The sequence below is a fragment of the Phocoena phocoena genome, chromosome 15 (assembly GCF_963924675.1).
Source record: "Phocoena phocoena chromosome 15, mPhoPho1.1, whole genome shotgun sequence".
Lineage (NCBI taxonomy): Eukaryota > Metazoa > Chordata > Mammalia > Artiodactyla > Phocoenidae > Phocoena > Phocoena phocoena.
The window spans coordinates 66,537,346-66,546,960 of record NC_089233.1 but is presented as its reverse complement, the minus strand read 5'-3'; the positions used below and the strand labels follow the sequence as shown (position 1 = coordinate 66,546,960).

The following is a 9,615-nucleotide window of genomic DNA, read 5'->3' as shown; positions in this document are numbered from 1 at the left end:
CTGCTCCTCTAACCTGACTCCCTCCTAAGCCTCAGACACTCAAGCCTGGGCGGGGAGAAGGAAATGGTTTGAGCTTTGGTTCTGCTGCTGATTCACTTGTGATTTCCCTCTGTGGGCCATGTCTGTGCCACTAGGCACAGGGACAGGGATGGTCCTATGGGAGCTGCCGTTTAAGCAGTCACAGGAGGGCTGACACAAACTTAGCCACTCAGGACTGTCCCCATGAAACCTCCAATTCCCCACCTCTAAGCCTTTGACCTTGCTGTGCCCTCCTCCTGGAAAAGCCTTCTCCCTTTCCTACAGGGCGAATGTCCAACATCCGCCCCTTTCGTTCTCTGCTTATACCGTGCCACAGCCCCTCAGTCGTAAACCGGTTGGATGAAAAGATAGACATGTGACCCAAGCTCACCAATAAGCTTCCTTTTCCAGGATTGGGATTTGGGAATCAGAGATGCTAGGCAGTTTCTGAACTGAGCATGTGTAAACTTGAGTTCAGAGGGCCACTGTGTCCAACTGCGTACATAGAAAGCAGAAAAGTAGTCTTGGGGGTGGAGGACCAAACTGATGCACCCAGAGCCAGCCTCAAGAGACCGAGAGGTAGCAAAGGCCCTGGCTCCCGGTCTAGCCCCCATCCCTAAGCCCCAACCCTGAGGCCTGGCTGCCCTGCTCAGTACTGCTTCCAGCACTCACCACCTCTGCTCCCTGTCTCTTTTCATGCTTCAGCAAGCCCTAGGGCCTTGTATTCCTTGAAACTGGGATGAAACAATAGAAGATGAAATGTGAGCTCAAGGATCCCAAAAGGAAGTTTTTTTAAAAATAAATTTATTTATTTATTTAATAAATTAAATTAATTAATTAATAATTTAGCCTGCACCAGGTCTTAGTTGTGGCATGCGGACTCTTAGTTGCCGCATGTGGGATCTAGTTTCCTGACCAGGGATCGAACCTGGGCCCTCTGCGTTGAGAGCACAGAGTCTTACCCACTGGACTACCAGGGAAGTCCCCCAAAAGGAACTTTTGAGGGAAAAGAATTTGATACTTGACGTCTCAAAGAAGAGCATGGAAGTTGTTGTGAAGATAGAGAGCAGAACTTAAATGAATTTTCTTTTTTGGTGTTTATACCGAGTAAAGGGGGCATCGTTAATTTCTTTAGAAACAGGAGCTATGACTTTTTCTTTCTTTTTAAAAAATTTTCATTGAGGTATCACTGATTTACAATATTATATGTTTCAGGTGTATAACATAGCTGTTCACTCCATTTATAGTTAGTATAAAATATTGGCTATATACCCTGTGCTGTACAATATATCCTTGTAGCTCACTTATTTATACATAGTAGTTTGTACCTCTTAATCCTCTATGCCTATCTTGCCCCTCATCCCTTCCCTCTTCCCACTGGTAACTGCTTGTTCTCTATATCTGTGAGCCTGTTGCTTTTTTGTTATATCACTAGTTTGTTACATCTTTTAGATTCCACTTAAATAATATCATACAGTATTTGTCCTCTGTCTGACTTATTTCACTTGCATAATACCCTCCAAGTCCGTCCATGTTGTTGCAAATGGCAGCATTTCATTTTATTTATGGCTGAGTAGTATTCCAGAGATGCATGTAATACTCAGCATCGGAGGGCTATAAATGGGAGGTGGCATCGTTATTGATGATCCATTTGCAAGGGACTCTGAACCCTAAGAGACCTCTGCTGGACCACTTCAGTGGAAGGAGATGGGGCCCCAGGTTCAAGTCCCAGCTTGGCCACTGGTTTACCGTGAGACCCCAGGCAAGTCCCTCCCATTCTCTAGGCTCCAGATTCTCCTCTGGTTACTGGGGAGTGTATCAGATGGTGGAGGAGGTGGAAGTCTGGAATCATCCAGATCAGGGAGCTGTTGCTAATCTACCTAGAGGCTGGCCTTGTTCTCACATCTTGCCCCTGAATCTCAGCAACCCTGATCTCAATGATTCTTTCTCTGAAATCTGTTCATGACCATGTAACCCAGGGGTGCCCTTGGCCTCTTAAAGGGGCCCTGTTTCTACCATCTGCTCTCCAAGGGTCTCTGCTCTGTGGGTCCAGCCCAGGATCCTAGCTCCACCCTTCAGCCCTCAACACATAACCACGTCCTGTGGCTCAAGGAAGCATTTCCCAGCTGGTTTTGTCTCAACATTTCCCTACCTGCTTGGCCAACTGTCCTGCAAAGCTGGGGTCACCAGGGCTGTTGTGTGCATGGAGGTGGTTGCTCTTGTTTCCTTCGTTGTTTGTAAGAAAAAGGCTTAGCAGCTCTGGCTGTTAATATGTTCCCGCTGAGGAAGAGACCCAGGATTAGCTCTGGAAGAAGATATAAGACTGAGCATGAGCTGGGTTTGACCAGAATAGGCATGATGTGGTCTGACGGAGGGGTCTGAGCCATATGGGCTCCCAGACAGCGCCGATGCTGCCTTGAACCAGGAGATCTTGGGCCCAGACCCCACTAGGGGGCCCTCACACCACGTGTATGGGGCGGGTTGCATTTCCCAAAGGAGGCTGCGAGAGCCTCTACCATCTCATATGCTTTTCTTTTCTTTCTTTTTTTTAGAAATAAATATGGAAAAAATTTTTAAATCAATTTATTTATTTTTGGCTGCGTTGGGTCTTCGTTGCTGCGTGCGGGCTTTCTCTAGTTGCAGCGAGCGGGGGCTACTCTTCGTTGCAGTGCACGGGCTTCTCATTTCGGTGGCTTCTCTTGTTGTGAAGCACGGGCTCTAGGCAGGCAGGCTTCAGTAGTTGTGGCTTGCGGGCTCTAGGGCGCAGGCTCAGCAGTTGTGGCTTGCGGGCTTAGTTGCTCCACGGCATGTGGGATCTTCCCGGACCAGGGCTCGAACCCCTGTCCCCTGCATTGGCAGGCGGATTCTTAACCACTGCACCACCAGTGATGCAAGGTTTACTCTAGGTTGACAAAATCAAGGCACTTAGTTGAGTGAAATCACGAGGGTCAGCAAAGGTCAGTATCTTCATTCCTTAGGCTCCAGTTAGTCTGGTGGTTGAGTGCTCGAGGGGGTTGGATCCTGCAAAACAACTCAAAAATGTGCTTCAAGGTTATCTCTACCTTTGAAACAGAAATGGGAATCTTCACGATTGACTTATTACCTTTGCTATAGTTACTTCTCTTGCCTGATCACTGTCATTTGTTCCTGCATTCTTTGTTCTTTTTAAAATCATTAATTACTGAAACCTATTCTTTGTTTCCACATGAAGACCTATAGAAGGCTATAGTTCACGTTTCTCCCAATCATCAGTAAAGAGAACACAGAGGGGTTCTGAAATTCACACTCTGGTTCTTAATTTAAGCTGTTCCAGCGCATGTTGCACTTTCTCTTATTGCCTTGTATTCTACTTCCGCAAAATGCAATGTAGTCTGGTTTAACCCCATCCTTTCCTTATAACTGTCTTGCTAACGTCTTGGAACTCAGCCACCAGACTGTAATGCAGTCCACAATTGGCCACATAGAAGGGACCACCAGGAGGGGCCCTATGTAGGTGCTTTGGCGACAGCCCCGCTGAGCCCCCAGCTGACAGCCAGCGTCAATCTCCAGACGCGCAAGTGAGGATGCTTCCGTGTGATTCCAGCCTCCAGACACTGGATCAGCCTTCGAGTATTCCCAGATGATAACATGGATGGGGACAAACTGTCCCTAATTGTGCCAAGTCCAAATTCCTGGCCCACAGGACGAGGGAGCATCATAAAATGCTTGAATTAGACCATGAAGTTTTGGGTGGTTTGTAATGCTGAGAGTGTCGAGAGCAGTGGCCTTGCTAGAGGGTGCCCACCCAAAGTCCTGAGGCCTCCCCCACCGTGTGGGTCTCATCTCCCTCTCCCTACTGAACCTCACCCAGAACATCCTCTCTTATTCAGGTGAAGAAACAGGTTCAGGGGGACCAGGGAATTGCCCAGGGTACCACAGACTTCAGTGGCTAGCTGCCCTGCTGCGGGGAAGCTCTGATTAAACAAGGTCTCTTAGAGCAATTGCAAATGACAGCCATGGGGTTGGTCCCCTGCCTGTTTTTATAAATAAAGTTTTATTGTACCACAGCCATGTCCATTTATTTACATATCTCCTGTGGCTGCTTTAGCACTACAAGGGCACAATCAAGTATGGGCCACAAAACCTGAAATATTGACTGAGCTCTGCCCACCAAAGCAACAGCCAGCTGAACCCACCACCAGTCCCTCCCATCAGGAAACTTGCACAAGCCTCTTAGATAGCCTCATCCACCAGAGGGCAGACAGCAGAAGCAAGAAGAACTACCATCCTGCAGCCTGTGGAACAAAAACCACATTCACAGAAAAATAGACAAGATGAAAAGGCAGAGGGCTATGTACCAGATGAAGGAGCAAGATAAAACCCCAGAAAAACAACTAAATGAAGTGGAGATAGGCAACCTTCCAGAAAAAGAATTCAGAATAATGATAGTGAAGATTATCCAGGACTTCGGAAAAGCAATGGAGACAAAGATCAAGAAGATGCAAGAAATGTTTAACAAAGACCTAGAAGAATTAAAGAACAAACAGAGATAAACAATACAATAACTGAAATGAAAAATACACTAGAAGGAATCAATAGCGGAATAACTGAGGCAGAGGAACAGATAAGTGCCCTGGAAGACAGAATGGTGGAATTCACTGCTGTGGAACAGAATAAAGAAAAAATAATGGAAAAAAATGAAGACAGCCTAAGAGACCTCTGGGACAGCATTAAACACAGCAACATTTGCATTATTGGGGTCCCAGAAGGAGGAGAGAGAGAGAAAGGACCCGAGAAAATAATTGAAGAGATTATAGTCGAAAACTTCCCTAACAGGGGAAACAAGATAGCCACCCAAGTCCAGGAAGCGCAGCGAGTCCCATACAGGATAAACCCAAGGAGAAACACACCGAGACACATAGTAAGCAAATTGGCAAAAATTAAAGACAAAGAAAAATTATTGAAAGCAGCAAGGGAAAAACAACAAATAACATACAAGGGAACTCCCATAACATTAAGAGCTGATTTCTCAGAAGAAACTCCACAGGCGAGAAGGGAGTGGCATGATATACTTAAAGTGATGAAAGGGAAGAACGTACAACCAAGAGTACTCTACCCGGCAAGGATCTCATTCAGATTCAATGGAGAAATCAAAAGCTTTACAGACAAGCAAAAGCTAAGAGAATTCAGCACTACCAAACCAGCTCTACAACAAATGCTAAAGGAACTTCTCTAAGTGGGAGACACAAGAGAAGAAAAGGACCTACAAAAACAAACCCAAAACAATTCAGAAAATGGTAATAAGAACATATATATCGATAATTACCTTAAACGTGAATGGATTAAATGCTCCAACCAAAAGACACAGGCTCACTGAATGGATACAAAAACAAGGCCCATGTATATGTTGGCTACAAGACACCCACTTCAGACCTAGGGACACATTCAGACTGAAAATGAAGAGATGGAAAAAGATATTCCATGCAAATGGAAATCAAAAGAAAGCTGGAGTAGCAATAAAATACTCTCAGATAAAATAGACTTAAAAATAAAGAATGCTACAAGAGACAAGGAAGGACACTACATAATGATCAAGGGATCAATCCAAGAAGAAGATATAACAATTATAAATATATATGCACCCAACATAGGAGCACCTCAATACATAAGACAATGGCTAACAGCGATAAAAGAGGAAATAGTAGCACAATAATAGTGGGGGACTTTAACACCTCACTTATACCAATGGACAGATCATCCAAACAGAAAAGTAATAAGGAAACACAAGATTTAAATGACACAATAGTCTAGATAGATTTAATTGATATTTATAGGACATTCCATCCAAAAAACAACAGATTACACTTTCTTCTCAAGTGCACACGGAACATTCTCCAGGATAGATCACATCTTGGGTCACAAATCAAGCCTCAGTAAATTTAAGAAAATTGAAATCATATCAAGCATCTTTTCTGACCACAACAGTATGAGATTAGAAATCAATTATAGGGAAAAAAACATAAAAACCACAAACACATGGAGGCTAAACAATACGTTACTAAATAACCAAGAGATGACTAAAGAAATCAAAGAGGAAATCAAAACATACTTAGAGACAAATTACAATGAAAACACGATGATCCAAAACCTATGGGATGCAGCAAAAGCAGCTGTAATAGGGAAGTTTTTAGCAATACAAGCCTACCTCAAGAAACAAGAAAAATCTCAAACAATCTAACTTTACACCTAAAGGAACTAGAGAAAGAAGAGCAAAGAAAACCCAAAGTTAGCAGAAGGAAAGAAATCATAAAGATCAGAGCAGAAATAAATGAAATAGAAACAAAGAAAACAATAGCAAAGAACAATAAAACTAAAAGCTGGTTCTTTGAGAAGATAAACAAAATTGATAAACCGTTAGGTAGACTCATCAAGAAAAAGAGGGAGAGGACTCAAATCAAGAAAATTAGAAATGAAAAAGACGTTACAACAGACACTGCAGAGATACAAAGCATCCTAAGAGACTACCACAAGCAACTCCATGCCAATAAAATGGACAACCTGGAAGAAATGGACACATTCTTAGAAAGGTATAACCTTCCAAGACTGAACCAGGAAGAAATAGAAATATGAACAGACCAATCACAAGAAATGAAATTGAAACTCTGTTTAAAAATCTTCCAACAGGGCTTCCCTGGTGGCGCAGTGGTTGAGAGTCCGCCTGCCGTTGCAGGGGACACGGGTTCGTGCCCCGGTCTGGGAAGATCCCACATGCCGCGGCGCGGCTGGGCCTGTGAGCCATGGCCGCTGAGCCTGCGTGTCCGGAGCCTGTGCTCTGCAAGGGGAGAGACCACAACAGTGAGAGGCCCACGTACCACAAAAAAAAAAACAAAAAACAAAAAACAAAAACAAACAAACAAAAAAATCTTCCAACAAACAAAAGTCCAGGACCAGATGGCTTCACAGGTAAATTCTCTCAAACATTTAGAGAAGAGCTAACACCCATACTTCTCAAACTCTTCCAAAAAATTGCAGAGGAAGGAACACTCCCAAACTCATTCTATGAGGTCACTATCACCCTGATACCAAAACCAGACAAAGATACTACAAAAAAACAAAATTACAGACCAATATCACTGATGAATAGAGATGCAAAAATCCTCAACAAAATACTAACAAACAGAATCCAACAACACATTAAAAGGATCATACACCATGATCAAGTGGGATTTATCCCAAGGATGCCAGCATTCTTCAATATACACAAATCAATCAATGTGATACACCGTATTAACAAACTGAAGAATAAAAACCGTATGATCACCTCAATAGATGCAGAAAATGCTTTTGACAAAATTCAACACCCATTTATGATAAAAACTCTCCAGAAAGTGGGCATAGAGGGAATCTACCTCAACATAATAAAGGCCATATACAACAAACCCACAGCAGACATCATTCTCAGTGGTGAAAAACTGAAAGCATTTCCTCTAAGATCAGGAACAAGACAAGATGTCCACTCTCGCCACTCTTATTCAACATAGTTTTGGAAATCCTAGCCATGGCAATCAGAGAAGAAAAAGAAATAAAAGGAATACAAGTTGGAAAAGAAGTAAAACTGTCACTGTTTGCAGATGACAGTATACTATACATAGAGAATCCTAAAGATGCCACCAGAAAACTACTAGAGCTAATCAATGAATTTGGTAAAGTTGCAGGATACAAAATTAATGCATAGAAATCTCTTGCATTCCTATACACTAATGATGAAAAATCTGAAAGAGGAATTAAGGAAACACTCCCATTTACCATTGCAACAAAAAGAATAAAATACCTAGGAATAAACCTGCCAGGGAGACAAAAGACCTGTATGCAGAAAACTATAAGACACTGATGAAAGAAATTAAAGATGATACAAACAGATGGAGAGATATACCATATTCTTGGATTAGAAGAATCAATATTGTGAAAACGACAATACTACCCAAAGCAATCTACAGATTCAATGCAATCCCTATCAAACTACCAATGGCATTTTTCACAGAACTAGAACAAAAAATCTTAACATTTGTATGGAGACACAAAAGACCCCGAATAGCAAAGCAGTCTTGAGGGAAAAAACGGAGCTGGAGGAATCAGACTCCCTGACTTCAGGCTATACTACAAAGCTACAGTAATCAAGACAATATGGTACTGGCACAAAAACAGAAATATAGATCAATGGAACAGGATAGAAAGCCCAGAGATAACCCCACGCACCTTAGGTCAACTAATCTATGACAAAGGGTGCTAGGATATACAATGGAGAAAAGACAGTCTCTTCAATAAGTGATGCTGGGGAAACTGGACAGCTACATGTAAAAGAATGAAATTAGAGCACTCGCTAACACCATACACAAAAATAAACTCAAAATGGATTAGAGGCCTAAATGTAAGACCAGAACTATAAAACTCTTAGAGTAAAACATAGGAAGAACACTCTTTGACATAAATCACAGCAAGATCTTTTTTGATCCACCTCCTAGAGTAATGGAAATAAAAACAAAAATGAACAAATGGGACGCTAATGAAACTTAAAAGCTTTTGCAAAGCAAAGGTAACTACAAACAAGATGAAAAGATAGCCCTCAGAATGGGAAAAAATATTTGCAGACGAATCAACGGACAAAGGATTAATCTCCAAAATATATAAACAGCTCATGCAGCTCAATATTAAAAAAACAAAGAACCCAATCCAAAAATGGGCAGAAGACCTAAATAGACATTTCTTCAAAGAAGACATACAGTTGGCCAAGAAACACATGAAAAGCTGCTCAACATCACTAATTATTAGAGAAATTCAAATCAAAACTACAATGAAGTATCACCTCACACCAGTTAGAATGGCCATCATCAGAAAGTTTACAAACAACAAATGCTGGAGAGGGTGTGGAGAAAAGGGAAACTTCTTGCACTGTTGATGGGAATGTAAATTGATACAGCCACTATGGAGAACAGTATGGAGGTTCCTTAAAAAACTAGAAACAGAATTACCATATAACCCAGCAATCCCACCACTACTGGGCATATACCCAGAGGAAACCATAATTCAAAAAGACACATGCACCCCAATATTCATTGCAGCACTATTTACAATAGCCAGGTCATGGAAGCAACCTAAATGCCCATTGACAGGCGAATGGATAAAGAAGATATGGTACATATATTACAATGGAATATTACTCAGCCATAAAAAGGAACAAAATTGGGTCATTTGTAGAGACATGGATGAATCTAGTGACTTTCATACAGAGTGAAGTAAGTCAGAAAGTGAAAAAAAATATCGCATATTAACACATCATGTGGAACCTAGAAAAATGGTACAGTTGAACCGGTTTGCAGGGCAGAAATTGAGACACAGATGTAGAGAACAAACGTATGGTCACCGAGGGGGAAAGCGGCGGGAGGGTGGGGGTGGGGTGTGATGAATTGGGAGATTGGGATTGACATGTATATACTGATGTGTATAAAATGGATGACAAATAAGAACCTGCTGTACAAAAAATAAATAAAATAAGATTCAAAAATTCAAAAAAAATACCAAAAAATCTGAAATATTTACTAACTGGTCCTTCACTGAACG

At 41.9% G+C, this 9,615-nt stretch overlaps 1 non-coding gene across 1 annotated transcript; it reads right to left on the bottom strand.

The window, feature by feature from the left end:
* Positions 1 to 925: 925 nt before the first annotated feature.
* On the bottom strand, positions 926 to 998 carry TRNAE-CUC (transfer RNA glutamic acid (anticodon CUC)). Its single transcript has one exon. It is a non-coding gene; the product is annotated as a tRNA-Glu (tRNA).
* Between the last annotated feature and the right edge of the window lie 8,617 nt (positions 999 to 9,615).